The sequence below is a fragment of the Heloderma suspectum genome, chromosome 5 (genome assembly GCF_057233095.1).
Source record: "Heloderma suspectum isolate Gila_16-S chromosome 5, 16-S_ref, whole genome shotgun sequence".
Classification (NCBI taxonomy): Eukaryota; Metazoa; Chordata; class Lepidosauria; order Squamata; family Helodermatidae; genus Heloderma; species Heloderma suspectum.
Genome location: NC_139462.1, coordinates 62,392,981 through 62,407,604, shown reverse-complemented (window position 1 = coordinate 62,407,604; position 14,624 = coordinate 62,392,981).

The following is a 14,624-nucleotide window of genomic DNA, read 5'->3' as shown; positions in this document are numbered from 1 at the left end:
GTGACAGGGATGCTTCCATTTAATTGCATTTACTCTTGAACAGAAGGCCCCCGTGTAATATCACAAACTACTTTAAAAAGTCGTGTGTGTGTGTGTGTGTGTGTTTAAAATGTTTGCCAGGCACTATGGGGGATTGCCACTCAAGAACACAAGTAGAAAGCTCCCTTGAATGTGCAGAACTAGTAGTACAGTCCATTTTATTCAGACCCTCATGTGCAAGAACCTTATGCACATTCAAACACACATGAGGTTTTGGATCAGAGTGAATTCCTACAGCCTGTAACCCAGCAGTGATTCCTGTTCCACTTAAAAGTCAAGACACACAGGCTGGATCCAGATTTAGCCATACTTAGAGGAGGACTATTGAAATCAATAGGATTCTGTTATAACTAGCTTAAGTGCTATTGATTTCAATTGGTCTGCTCCAAGTATGATTAAGTCTGGACCCAAATTACTGTTAATAACATAATTGTCTAAATTTCCTATACAGTGCTGCTCAGTAAACTGGGGTGCAACAGTGCTTAGGCCTGCAAAAGCAACAGCTCAATTCTATGTAGGGTATTTAAACCAACAGATACTGAAGCTGAAGTTCAAATAATCAAATGCGAAGAGGAGACTCACTGGAAAAGACTGAAGGCAAAAGGAGAAGGGGACAGCAGAGGATGAGATGGCTAGATAGCATCACAGATGCAATGAATATGAAGTTGAGCACACTCCGGGAGAGAGCGGAGGACAGGAGGCCTGGTGTGCTATGGTCCATGGGGTCATTACTTAACGACTGAACAACAACAATAACAACTTTAAATACCCTCTTAGCTCCAATCACTGATGGAAGATAAGGGAAGAAGGGCATGAGTTCCCCATCCCTGATGTAAAGTCACCAAATCAAATCTAGTAAACAACTAATGCCACAAAAATATCAGTTCACAGTTTTACTTATTCTCATATTATTGTCAAATTGTGCATTTTTGTGCATTTCCATGAAATGCACAATTTATGTAGCTTTTTTTGTTTTTGGTAAGAATACAAGAGATTTAGACTCTTCCACTGTGTTGGTTAGCTCAGCTGTTTTGTGTTTAGATTGGTTTTAAAATGTTAAAATTTTCTTTTAGAAACCCCAGAATAATCTGGAGATGCATTTGTATTGCGAAATTGAATAACATTGTCACATAAAATATCCAGGACTCTGCAGGAGGAAAAAAAAACAAACTCAAAACACTTTGATATCCCATGGGTTGCTGCTGCTGGGAGGGGAGGATGTCTTACTAATCCTTAGCTTCAGGGGGTTATTGTCTCATCTACGAAGTGTTTCTCAGAACTTGGAAAGTGCCATTTTACACCCTGAAGGTAAACAAGATTTTATAACTGACAATAATTCATTTGGAAGTCATGATGATCAGAAACAAACAAAAAGATTCCTCTGTAAAACTGAAAATTAGTTTGTTCATTTGGGATACATTAAAAGGAACACACAAATGCTCAGAGAGAGTAAACAGACTAACAACATCTGACTCTACTCCATCAAGGCTATTCCCATGTCAAACACAGCAACTTTTTAACAGCTTGGATTTCCCTGAGCATTATTTTGAATGGTACGCTAGTAAAAAGGCAGCTTTCAAGGATCTCAACTAGTATTTTTAAGTTTCTAGCCCTAATGGCTGCAAATCCAGGCTTGAACTGTATAGTTCACACCTAATGAATCTCAGAAGCTTGAGTGGCTGAATAAGATCTCCAGTGGGCAGATTCCATAAAACAGAACCAAGAATACCATACTATGCAAATCTGCTTTTGCATAGTATTTATGTGGTTGCAGAATTCAGGTGGAAGTTAGCACAGAATCTGGTTTCCTTCTTGCAGAATTTTTCTTTACCTGTGAGAGATTGAAAAATTCCTTCCTGAGCCTCCATTGATTTTAGCAGTTAAGAGATACTGTGCATAATCGTACATGTTGGCCCTCATCCAGCACTAGCCACCTATGTCTAGTTACACATATTGTGTGCAGTTAGCAGCCTCTGAAAATAATGAACACCCCTATCAATAGATGCATCCATCAAGTTCAATGTGACCAGTTGAGCGTCGTGATGTAGGCAAGCATTTGCAACTGAATACGCATCTATATCCACATTCGCTGCACACATGGACATGGTTCTTCCTTGATGGGTTGGAGTGAATGTATGTGCTGGTTCACATATGCATTTAAGGCTGCAGTCCTATACCCACTTACATGGGAGTATACACCACTGAACTCAATGGGACTTATTTCTGAGTAGACATATATTTATTTATTTTATTTTATTTATTACATTTCTATACCGTCCAGTAGCCAAACTTTCTGGGCAGTTCACAAAAATTAAAACCACAAAATACAGTATAAAACACAATATAAAATATAAAAGGCTACAGTATAAAAGGACAGCCAGAATAAAACCTAGCAGCAATGCAGAGATTTAAAATACAATACCATTAAAACAACAGAGCTAAAAGACTAAAATGCCTGGGAAAATAGAAAGGTATAGGATTGCACTGTAACATTACTTGCTTTTTCTTCATGTGATTGTTGGCAACTAAATGTGTAAACAAGGGGTGGGGAAGCTGTTTCAGCCCAGGGGCCAAATTCAGTGTTGAAGAAGCTCTCAGGGGCTGCATTCCAGTGGTGGATGGGGCCCCAAATACTAAAAAAAATACCAGCATGCTGATGCTTAAAGTGCTTATTGCCAGTAACCAAGCCTTAGGAAAGGCATTTCAACATTTAGAATGGAGGGGGGGGGGGAACTGCAGAAAATGTGAGGGAAAGGGTGTGGGGCCATCTGGGGACCCCCAAAGGGCCACATTGGGACCCCAGGAGCGCTGGATTTGCCCCCCCCCCCGGCATGACTTTCCCCACTCCTGGTGTAAACTGACCCTATGGTGAGCATAGGGTTTTAAGTGATATTTTAAGTGATGTGACAGATGATGAAAGTTTCATCTTTGGTGGTGTATCTATGACAGACCATTTACACACATGCAAGTCACCACTTTGAGTGTAGCAGTCATCTAAAAGTGAATAAATATCTGTGAACTAGGAGATAATGGTTGCCATGACAAAAAACAGTAGCCCCCAATGATGGCCATTTCCTCACACAGAATGCCCAAAAATGATGCAATGTCTAGACCAGAGGTGGGCAATCTGGTGCCCTTCAGATGTGTTGGACTGCAAGTCCCATCAGCTCCAGTCAGCATGGGCAATTGTCGGGGTGGTGTGATGGGAGCTGTAGTCTAAACATCTAGAGGACACATTGACTATCCTGGTCTAGAGCATTCTGGGAAAATAGAATGTCAGCCAACAGAAGCAGCTGCCGAAATCAGCTCTGCTGCCACAATTGCAGCACAATAAAGTTTAAAGAAAAAGTTTATATAATTGTAAATCTAAAAAATAATGCATGTGTAATGAATGAATAACAAAATGAGTGTGATTTTACCAAATCAGTAAAAAAAACTACAGAAGCCTTTATAACTATAATAAAGAGGATAACAACACACACACACACACACACACACACACCCTTGCATGCGCCTAGTGTGCACTGCTCTTATGATTTAAGTCTAGATTGTTATCCCGTCCATTGACACGTCTATTGCTTTTTCTTTTCAGCCTCTTCTCCAGGCATAAGGAGCACTTCAGATGGCTGGTTGTTCCACTTTGCATCTCAAAGCAGACATTTTGAACCTCCTGTCTTAAAAAAGAAAAGACAGATAAAAAAAATATTACAATACAGTGGAGCTAACATGCTGCTGGAGCCTGTACTGCAGCAGAAATTCAGAGAGAGAGGGAGAGGGAGAGGGAGAGGTTTAACTGCGAATGTGTGCATATTTCAAACAGAGCAAAGAACTGTAAATTAAGACTGAAGGATGAATGCTGCCCTCCTTCTGTATTAGCACCATACAGTCCAGGCAAGTATACAGATTCTTGCCCCCAAATCGTGTTTTTTTAACTCTGTGGCCTAGGGCAGCTGTGTGTCCTAGAGTACAGTCCTCTAGGTGAAGGCTTCCACTGTTTGAAGGGCTGTCCAGTCTGACTCCAGTGTAAAGAGAAACCACCATAAGAAGGGAGAGCAGGGGCACCCTTCAAGCTGCCCCTCAGCAGTTAGCTCCGGGACAGCGAACGGAGCAGTGAATCGCCTGGCCATACTCTTCCCCCACTACGCAAGTCTTGTATTCCTGCATAAGTTATAGTAATTTTTCTGCTGTTGCATTGATACATACAAATTATTAGCATGTGCAGATTTTATGCAGACCTGAGTCTTCTTTTATCCTCTTTTCAGTGATGAATTTCCTCTTTTGGGGTGGTGGGTGAATGCCCCCCCCCCCGCATGTGACCCTGAGGCTATGGCTTTGCCCCCTTCTGACTCTTTTCAAAGAAGTGAATCAATACCAGCCCATTATGAAAGGAGATGAAGGCCATCAATAAAGGAGAGAGTAGCTGGAGGTGAGAAGGCAATCATCGAGGATTTCATGGTTGTTACCGAAGGCTTTCCCGTGCTTTACAAAAGACTTTGCATAACTAAACCTAGCTGCAAATGGCATAAAAAGAGCATGGCCAAACAAACATAGATATTTAAAAAGGCAGCTTTATGTGAACCAACAGATCAGTCACTTACTTTGATCATTCTGTTGAATCATTAACCATCTTGAGAGCTTCTGAATTTAAAAAAAAAATGAAATGAGGTGACCTGACATAATCAAGTCTTGTTCTTGGCCACTTCTGCACATTGTGGACAAAGGAGGCATGTACAGGCCTGCTAAATTAATTCAACCCTGATTCATTTGTCCACCCAGAGATTGTGTAAAAGATTCAAACTGCATAAATGCTCACAGGGCAGTGGTGGAAACAGAACAATGATTTAAACTTGCCATGTAGATACACCAGAGGAGTAAAATTCCAGACTTCAGCATCTTTTAAAACTTCTAATTGAAAACACTAACGTACATAAATGTGTGTTCTGCGAAGCACTATAAATGATATTCTAGCACATAAACATAATAAAATGAAAGTATGGGGTGTTTGATGGGTGCAAAGTAGCTCACCTGCTTCTGGTATGATATTCTGTGATTGAAAAGCAGATAGAAAGCGACAGTATTCTTTTATATACTTCACTCCATACAAGTAAAGCTGAATTTTTGAGTGAGGGGGCAGGCGTGCCTTGAACTAAAACCACATTTTCTGGGGAAAATTGCCTGAATCAGCCAATAAATTTAGCAATTGTGCCCTCTAGTGGCAAGATATGGCCAGTAGCAGAATAAGCGAGAAGCACGGAAGGCAGCGGCACAGTATGAGCCTGATCTCCAAACCGCAAATCCTCTATTGCAGCGGCGATGGGAGCGCAATCCTGCCAAGGATTATCTCCTTCTGGTCCTATTCATTTACCGTTTGCAGCCATGGCAACTGTGGCGGGGCCTTTATCTCCCCTAGCAGTAAGGTAGCAGCTTTATTTTCATTTCCTAACAACAAGTTCTGTGCCTTTAATAACGGCAGGGCAGGCAGACATTCATCAGGTGCGCCTCTTCCAAACATCACATTGTAGTGGTAGGAAAGGCCGCATCTGCTGAGTTTCTGCCTCTCCTCCAGCTGTTATACAGGCACAGAGCCAATTTTCACGCCAGTGGCACATCTGTAGCAGCTGAGGCATGCCCGCTTACCCGCACACGTACCCACATGTGCACGGGAGTGTGAGCGGGAGGCACTACATCTAGAGCTGTGCCTGCCCCATTTGTGATAGCCCTCCCGCCTCAAAAGCCACATGAACAAGGCTAACACTAGCTGAGTCCGGTGAGTGTACAACGCATGTGAACGTGCATGCATCGAGGGGCGTGCCTGCTCTTCCCCAACTGTGTGGGATTGCCACCACCCCGGCCACTGGGTAGGCCTCATCCCAGAAAGCCAAAGTGATAGAGTAGATAGACTTGGGCCAGGGGGTCCTGGGCACAGATTCCCACACATACGTGGAATTCACCGACTGACCTTGGTCCGTCCACGCTCAGCCCAGCTGATCTCACGGGGCTGTTGTGAGCACAGGGGGCAGGGGGAGGCCATGGACTGGCCCCCTCACGGGAAGAAAAGACTGGCTCTCCTACTTCCCAGGGCACTGGGCAGCTGCTCCAAAGCTTTAGGCTTCTTCTAGGGCAGCCTTCCCAACCTGGTGCCCTCCAGATGTTTTGGACTTTAACTCCCATCGCCCCCAGCCAGCATAGCCAATTATCAGGAATGCTGGGAGTTGTATTCCAAGCCATGTAGAGGGCACCATGTTGGCAAAGGCTGCTCTAGTGTTAGCAAGTCACTTGGTTTTAGAACAGACCAAACAGACCCCATATTTCGGGATGTACGGATTGTGTAAAATCCATCCCGTCTGTGTTTCATGGATTGCCAGTGTTACGGACATATCAGAGGCAGGCTAGGCTGAACAGTCAGAAATGTATTAAAGCACATTGCAGCCGTGGGAGAGACAGACAAAACTGTGTCTCTCCCTGCAAAAGAGGACAGGATGCATGTATACAGACAGAAAATGGGAGAACAAAGAAAAACACACTACGCATGCTCAGAAACCAATTAGTACTCAGCACAGTCTTATCAGCACAGCAGCCTTCTTATCTTTAGGGGTGAGTTACTTCGGTGGATAGGATTTTCTAGCTTACGAGCAAATTATAACTACCTTCTCATGGACACACACGCAAACACACTCAGTCCCATCAGGCACCTCGCCTGAACCAAACTACTTAGAAGGCCTAGTCAGGCCTACCTTCACACCAGGCACCTTTCATTCCATTGTTTGCCCATCACGGAATCAATTTTTTTGTTACTGAATCTGTGCAAATTTGAATTTGTGCAATTTCACACATGGGAAAATGGGCAAATTCCCCCCCAATGCACGTTTTCATACTTTAGCCTATGGGGGAAATGCACATTTTTGGACGTTTGTTTTTAAAGTTTTGTGTATTTTTCTACAACAAAATTTGCACAAAATTCAGAAAAGTTAGAAAGCCGGTCTGCAAGACTGCAGAATCCACCCAATAGGGAAAAAGCTGGTCTGCTGCAAAATCCATGGGTCAGAGTCATGAAAAACTGAACTCATCTGATTCCACTGCAGATTTCTCTGACATCCCTAACGACATTGATAAGAGGACGATACGCTTGGTGTATTTCCCTTGAACACCTTTCTTGCCACCTGCCCAGGTTCCAAGCCCTCCCAATGTAGAATCATATAGAATAGTAGTAGGGTTGGAAGGGGCTTACAAGGCCATCGAGTCCAACCCCCTGCTCAATGCAGGAATCCAAGTCAGAGCATCCCTGACAGGTGGCTGTCCAGCCTCGTCTTGAAGGCCTCCAGTGTGGGAGAGCCCACCACCTCCCTAGGGAATTGGTTCCATTGTCATACTGCTCTAACAGTCAGGAAGTTTTTCCTGATGTTCAACCAGAATCTGGCTTCCTGTAACTTGAGCCCATTATTCCGTGTCCTGCACTCTGGCATGATCGAGAAGAGATCCTGGCCTTCCTCTCTGTGACAACCTTTCAAGTACTTGAAGAGCGCTATCATATCTCCCCTCAGTCTTCTCTTCTCAAGGCTAAACGTGCCCAGTTCTTTCAGTCTGTCTTCATAGGGCTCTGTTTCCAGTCCCCTGATCATCTTTGTTTCTGTCAGTGCTGAAAACAATGGCTTCAAAGGAGTTGTTTCATGTGTTGGGGCTCAGTCCCCACCTCTGCCCTGTACTCAGTCTCTTGGGCAGGTTATTTGTCCTTGCCATGCCTCCCATAGCAGCCATTTTGTGATGGTGCCCAGGACAGCTTGTCAAATTACCAAATATGCCCATAGCCCAGAAAGATCATAGAATAGTAAGCTTGGAAGGGGCCTTCAAGACCTTTGAGTCCAACCCCCTGCTCAATGCAGGAATCCAGGACAGATTGCTTGTCCTGTCCTAGACTCTTTGCTCATACCTAGGTTCGGTTCAAGCAAGAATTCTAGGGCTGATCTCCAGGGTAGAAAGACAAGTCCAACATCCATTTATCCCTGGACAAGCCCAACTAACGAGCCCCAGCAAGGATACTGGATACTGCAGTCTTGTTTGTCTCTCCCTTGCAGCTTTTTATCCACCCGGCTAACAGTAGCTTGACTGGATAGGTCTGTGCCTTAAAAAGGGACACATTTTCTCAGTGCTACCTCAGCTCCAGAGTTTCAACGTTCTCCAGTATCCTGTCTACAGGACCAAGTCAGTCAGATCTAAGGGAAGGTATACATCTCTTGGAGGTCCTTCTATGAAGTCTCCTCCACCCCTTTATCCCTTCCTTTGGTGTGAGTAGGTGAGCGTTTAGGTGATTTAGCCTGATTTTGTACTTGGTCAGAGTTCCAGCCACTTTGTGCAGCCTGCCCTGGTTTTCCAATAGCAAGGATTGTGGCTAGGACCCCGATTTGGTTGTGAGCTTGCAACAAATTCACAAGTTTATACTTGTCTCTAGTTTCCTTCCCTAGCCCCGCATGCACAAGACAAGATCCCTGGAGAGGTCGCCGATGCCTGTGGTACTGAGGTCTTCATAGGAAAGAAGACACCAGAGATGCATATAAAGTTGTGAGTGAGTTGCAAGCTCTGGGTAGACCCCACCTGAGTTCTTGTAAGCTATAGTGAGTGAATGGCAGATGTAGCCAGATGACAACCCCCTCCCCTTAGGACACCTTTCCCTCAAACCTACTCTTTCCACCCCATATCTAAACACTCAAACCAACCCTCTATCCCAGCTTTCTCCAATCTGGTGTCCTCCACATGTCTAAGACTACAACTCCCATAGCTGGCTGGGGCTTCTGGGAGCTGTAGTCCAAAACATCTGGAGGGCACCAGGTCAGGGAAGGCTGCTCTCTGCTTTTTCTTTTCTTACTACCATGAGGGTTAGGGACTCTGCCCTACCTAATCCCCTCCTTCTTGTACTATCAACTCAGCATACACCACCCATTGCAGATCAAACAGTCCACACGTGTCTGCAACCTGGTTTTGGGCTCTGAAACCAGCCTCTCTGAAAACATTGCTAATTCCCCCAGATGGACAAGTTCTCGAGGCAGGCATCAGCCACATCATTGATTTGTTTGTCTGTAAATGTTTACAGTTGCTCTGTCAAGTTAACTTCCCCCACATTCAACTTGTGGATTTTAAATTATTGTTGTAATCAATAAATTTGCCAAGTAGCTTTCTCTAAAGTGTGTGTATGTGTGTGAGTGTCTGTACATGTGTGTATTCTTTGGTGGAGTCTACTCTTAGCCATAAACGCTCTGTGACCAATGTCTAAAGATTCCTTCGTTTAGCAAATGCATGTCTTCATGGATTTGTTCATGTGTTTATAAAGAAAGCACATTTGGTGACACTAGGATGTGGGTAGGTGGGTAGGATGGAGTCTCAGGCTGGCCCATTGAACTCAATGTGGCTTGCTTCTGAGTAGACCGGTTTAGGATTGTGCTGTACATCTCCTGTCCCCTTTGTGAGCTTCATGTCTGCACAATAAAAGCCAGCATGTCACATCTACATTTCTCTCTACACTGGCAATTGAATGGCCTCATCATGTATACACCAGTATCTAATGTACATCAACACATATTAATAAACACTGATTCTGATCTTTGACTTGCTTGTAAAATAGCAACTGTTTGTAAAGAATCCATTATGCTTTGACACTAGAAGGAGCCGAGATGTAATGGATAGTGCAGTTCCAAGAGTCAAAGAGGCCATCTGGGATCTTTGACCTTAACCTGAGGAGTGGAAGTCCTTCTCCTTGCTACCATACTAGTTGTTAGTAGATCACCACCTTGGGAGCCTATTTTCTGACTGGAGTTGTTAAACCCCACTGCAAAATAGTAATTATCATAATAAAGTGCCATTCAAAAAGGCAGATGAAGTGGCAGTATGTGTGGTGCATCCTTTCTGTGAAACTCAAGCAAGTAGAATGATAAACTAGAAAAATCAGCTAGTGGCATAAGCACTAGAAGATGTCCAGATAATCATAGCAAGAAGCTTGAATGTGCTAATGACAATGAACTAGTGAGGTATTCTGTTTCTGAGCTGCCACAAATCAAGTTAGCCTGAACTTAGATTTCTCAACAGCTCATTAATTGGTATGACATTGCCACGCAGGCAACTGATCTATCATATGACTCACCCAAGCAATCAGCTGATCAACATAAGTCTTAAGTGATCTAGCCCTCGGGTCATTTGACCTACAGATGCGCCATGTGGTTAGGCTTGGGGGTAGCTGGGAGGGGCAAGGCTGAATGAGGGATATAGAAAGGAGACATTCCTCTGTGAGAGTTGCCTTCAGCTGTGGAGACATTCCAACCCTGACTGTTGGGACTTATGCCAGGCCAGGAGACAGAGGCCAGAAAGGGAATAAATGGGCTCCTTTTCTTTTTTTTTATTTGAAGTTAAATGGGCTCCCTTTCTGAGGCCCTTTAAAACATAACCTCCAAGTAAGGATGTAGGCTGCGCTGCAGCCATCCAGCGACAGAGATCCCCTGGGCAATTATCACTTCTGGAAAGGCTGAACATGCCCTAGATCCAATTTCATGTAAAATTCAACAGGATTAATGAAGATAAACACTTAATGATGGGAAAACAACACAGTTGTACAAATTTGTCCTTTCATTTAAATAGTTTTCTGTCATGTTTCAATCCATAAATTTGTTTTTAACAACTCTCTGCACCTTGCTGTCTTCTGCAAGACTATTTCAGGTCCAAACATGTCCCCACCATTTCCCACCCAACAACACCTTTCCTTTTCTGTGACATTTCACTCCTTTCCTTACACCTCTTTGATTACTAGTTGCTTTGGTGCAACTAAGAGAGGGGGAGTTCCTCTTCTTGCTGGTTATGCAATCCAACCAATCAGGGATCATGTAGCTAGCATGATGGCATGGTACTAAATAGCCAATCAGAATCAGCTATGTGACAACACACTGAAGCCAAATCAGAAGACAGCAACTCTTCCTCCCTTCCTTCTGAATGTAAGAACAGTTCCCCCTGTGCCATAGGCTCTCCAGTTATTGCTGAAAAGAGTGTTATGTTTCACAGGTGCAATTTTGTGTGTGAAATATCACCCCATTTTGGCTCAGCCCTTGTAAGTGAGAATGTTACAACAGTGTTGTTGTTTTGTTGTTGTTCAGTCATTAAGTCGTGTCCGACTCTTTGTGACCCCATGGACCATAGCACGCCAGGCCTTCCTGTCCTCCGCTCTCTCCCGGAGTGTGCTCAAGTTCATATTCATAGTTCCATGGGGTTTTCTTGGCAGGAGTACTGGAGTGGGTTGCCATTTCCTTCTCCAGTGGACCACATTTTGTCACAACTCTCCGCCATGACCTGTCCGTCTTGGGTGGCCCTGCACGGCATAGCTTATGGCTTCACTGAGTTACGCAAGCCCCTTCGCCACAACAAGGCAGTGATCCATGAAGGGGCTGCTGCTTTACTTATCACTAATATCTTTGTCTTGTTCTCATTTATTTTTAGGTGGTGGGCATTGTATATACTAGGTTCTGCAACTATCCTTACATGTCTGCCAATACCGCTATACACTCAACAAAGCGTAGCCAATTTATTGCCTTCTAATTTCTAGAAAAGCTACACCAGAGAGCACACAGAAGGCTACAATGGTCCAAAACAAAGTTTTTTTAAACCCATAACAATAAATCCCTAACTTCTCCTTACCAATAGACATTTTGCGATAAGGACAATATAGCCAAATAACAGGTCACAATGAAACCAAAATAGCCCGATGCTGCAAGTTGTCCAGCCTCTGCGTAGCTGCTTTTTGAAACTAAAATCTTCAACAATTGAGGTTTGATTGCCACTAGAACCCTTCATTAGAAGGACAAATTACTTGTTACTCAGTGGCTGCCAAAAATAACCCACACATCATCCTCTGACTTCAGCACTGGGATCATGCCCTGTCAACATTAGCTCAGTCCATGCAGTCAAGCTTTTGCCCAACACACACCCAGCGTGTTAAAATTAGTCATTTGTGGTAATGGCTGTAAAGGTCATAGGTGTGACCATTTTACTTGGTACTAAACATTTAGTGTGTGCTTTAATTAGCTTATACTGCGCTGATAGTAAGTGGCTTGCAATCAACATATGTGATCAGTATGGCTAATTTTAATTATCACTTCTCCTTTTTCCCCTCCAAAAGCTGTAGCGAAAGAAAGCCCACTTTTGGGCTACATGTTTCAGTACTGCTTCCCATTAGCCTGACTGACTTAATTCATGGATTGAAATTATTTACAAATGAAATGCTCATCACCATTATGATGTGCAGGGGTGGGTTGATAGAAGTGCTTGTCTATTCAAGGGATCCCTTGATGTTATAAGATATCCCTGTGTGTTCTGTACATAGAGACACATGGCACTTAAGTGCCTACAATCCCCGGTGGTATGGCTCTCAATAGGGCCAGGCCATGCACTGTCCAAGGTGGAAGGTCCACTTCGCCCCACATCAACATTATCCACAAATGACAGAACTCAAACAGTTGTTCAAAACCAGGGCTGATGTCAAGGGCAGGCATGGTTGGACACCTGCCAAGGGCCCACACTCCAGCAGGGGCCCACCGACAAGAGCCCCCAGGAGTTGCATCTCCTCTTCACCACTGCAACTTGCTTGTTTACCTACCTCTTGCTCTGGCCCAGACAACGGTGGTGGTGGTGGTGAGGAGGAGGAGCAGCAGCAGCAGGAGATGCCCCTGCCTCCTTGCTCACTGGCTCTCTGCCTGTCAAGCAAGCAAACCATAACAATTACAAGAAAGAGGAGAAGGAGTAAGAGAGAGCAGCTGGTGATAATGGCAGTGAGAAAGTAGACTCACCGAGGGAGGGGGCTCATTGAGGTGTCTTGCCCAAGGGCCCTCAAAAACTTGGAGCCAGCCCTACTCAAAATGTTTTTTTAAAAAAATCAGTTGGAATTTCAGTGTAAAGGCTTTCAGTAGTTAATGACTTTAGTCTGCAATCATTTACACGCTTACCTGGGAGTAAGTCCCACTGAACTCAGTGGGGCTTACTTCCAAGTAAGCATGTATAGGATTGCACTGTCAGTGAACTTCAGTTGATAGATGTGTGTGTTTTATTGCTATACTTATGGTTTTATCTTTCTGGGTTTTGCTGCTCTGTTTCTTCTTTCAGGTAATGATGTTTTATATTTATTTATTAATATTACCTATATACCGCTTAATATAATACAATCTCTAAGCAGTTTACATCCACAAACACTTTTTTAAAACCCCACTGTTACAATATATAGATAATATTATGTCTATCTCATTTATTTAAAATGATTTTTAGGCTACTTTTAAGGGTGGGACCCTCTGGAGACCCACACCCAGAGACTTTTTAACAGTGAGGGTTTCCCATTTGTTTGTTTGTTTGTTTATTCAATCAATCATTCAATCACCCATCTGGCTGGTCACCCAGACACTCTGGGCAATGTACAACAATAAAAACAGTTCATACAATAAAATTCAACATTAAAAACATCACATTTCTAAAATTACCCTAACCCACCCCAAATGCCTGCCTGAACAACCACGTTTTAAATGCATGGTGGAAGCTCATTAAAGAGGGGGCATGGCGGAGTTCCCTAGGGAGGGAGTTCCACAGAGTGGGGGCCACCACAGAGAAGGCTCTCTCCCTCGTCCTCACCAGCCTAGCTGTCCTGGCTGATGGGACACAGAAAAGGCCATCCGAGGCTGATCTTGTTGAGCGGCCTATCTGGTGTTGCTGGAGGCGCTCCTTGAGATAGGCTGGGCTGGAACCATATAGTTCCAGCTATACGGAACCAACACCTTAAAGGTCAAAACCGACACCTTGAATTTGGCCCGGAAAACAACTGGTAGCCAGTGCAACTCCTTCAGCACTGGAGTGGTGTGATCTCGCCAGCGGCTGCCTTTAATCAGGCGAGCCGCTGCGTTCTGTACCAGTGGCAGCTTCCGAACCATCTTCAAGGGTAACCCCACATAGAGTGCATTACAGTAGTCTAAACGAGAGGAGACCAGGGCATGTACTACCAATAGGAGCAGATGTTTGGGAAGGTAGGGGCGCAGCCACCGTATCAGATGCAGTTGGTACAGCGCTGTCCAGCTCACAGCTGACACCTGAGCCTCCATGGACAGCTGGGAGTCCAAAATGACCCCCAGGCTGCGGACCTGGTCTTTCAAGGGTAAATGTACCCCATTCAACACCAGGTCAACATCCCCCAACCTCTTCTTGTCTCCCACCAAAAGTACCTCTGTTTTGCCAGGGTTCAGCTTCAGCTTGTTCCTCCCCATCCAGCCACTCACCGTCTCCAGACATTTGGACAGGGATTCTACAGCCAACCTTGGTGAAGATTTGAACAAGAGGTAGAGCTGTGTGTCATCCGCATACTGATGACACCACACCCCAAACCTCCTGATGATAACCCCCAGCGGCTTCACATAGATGTTAAATAGCATCGGGGAGAGGATGGAACCCTGTGGCACCCCATGAGTGAATGGCCACGGGTCCAAAACCTCCTCTCCCAGTGCTACCCTCTGGTACCTGCTGGAGAGGAAGGACCAGAACCACCGTAATACGGTGTCTCCAATGCCCAACCCCTCCAGGCA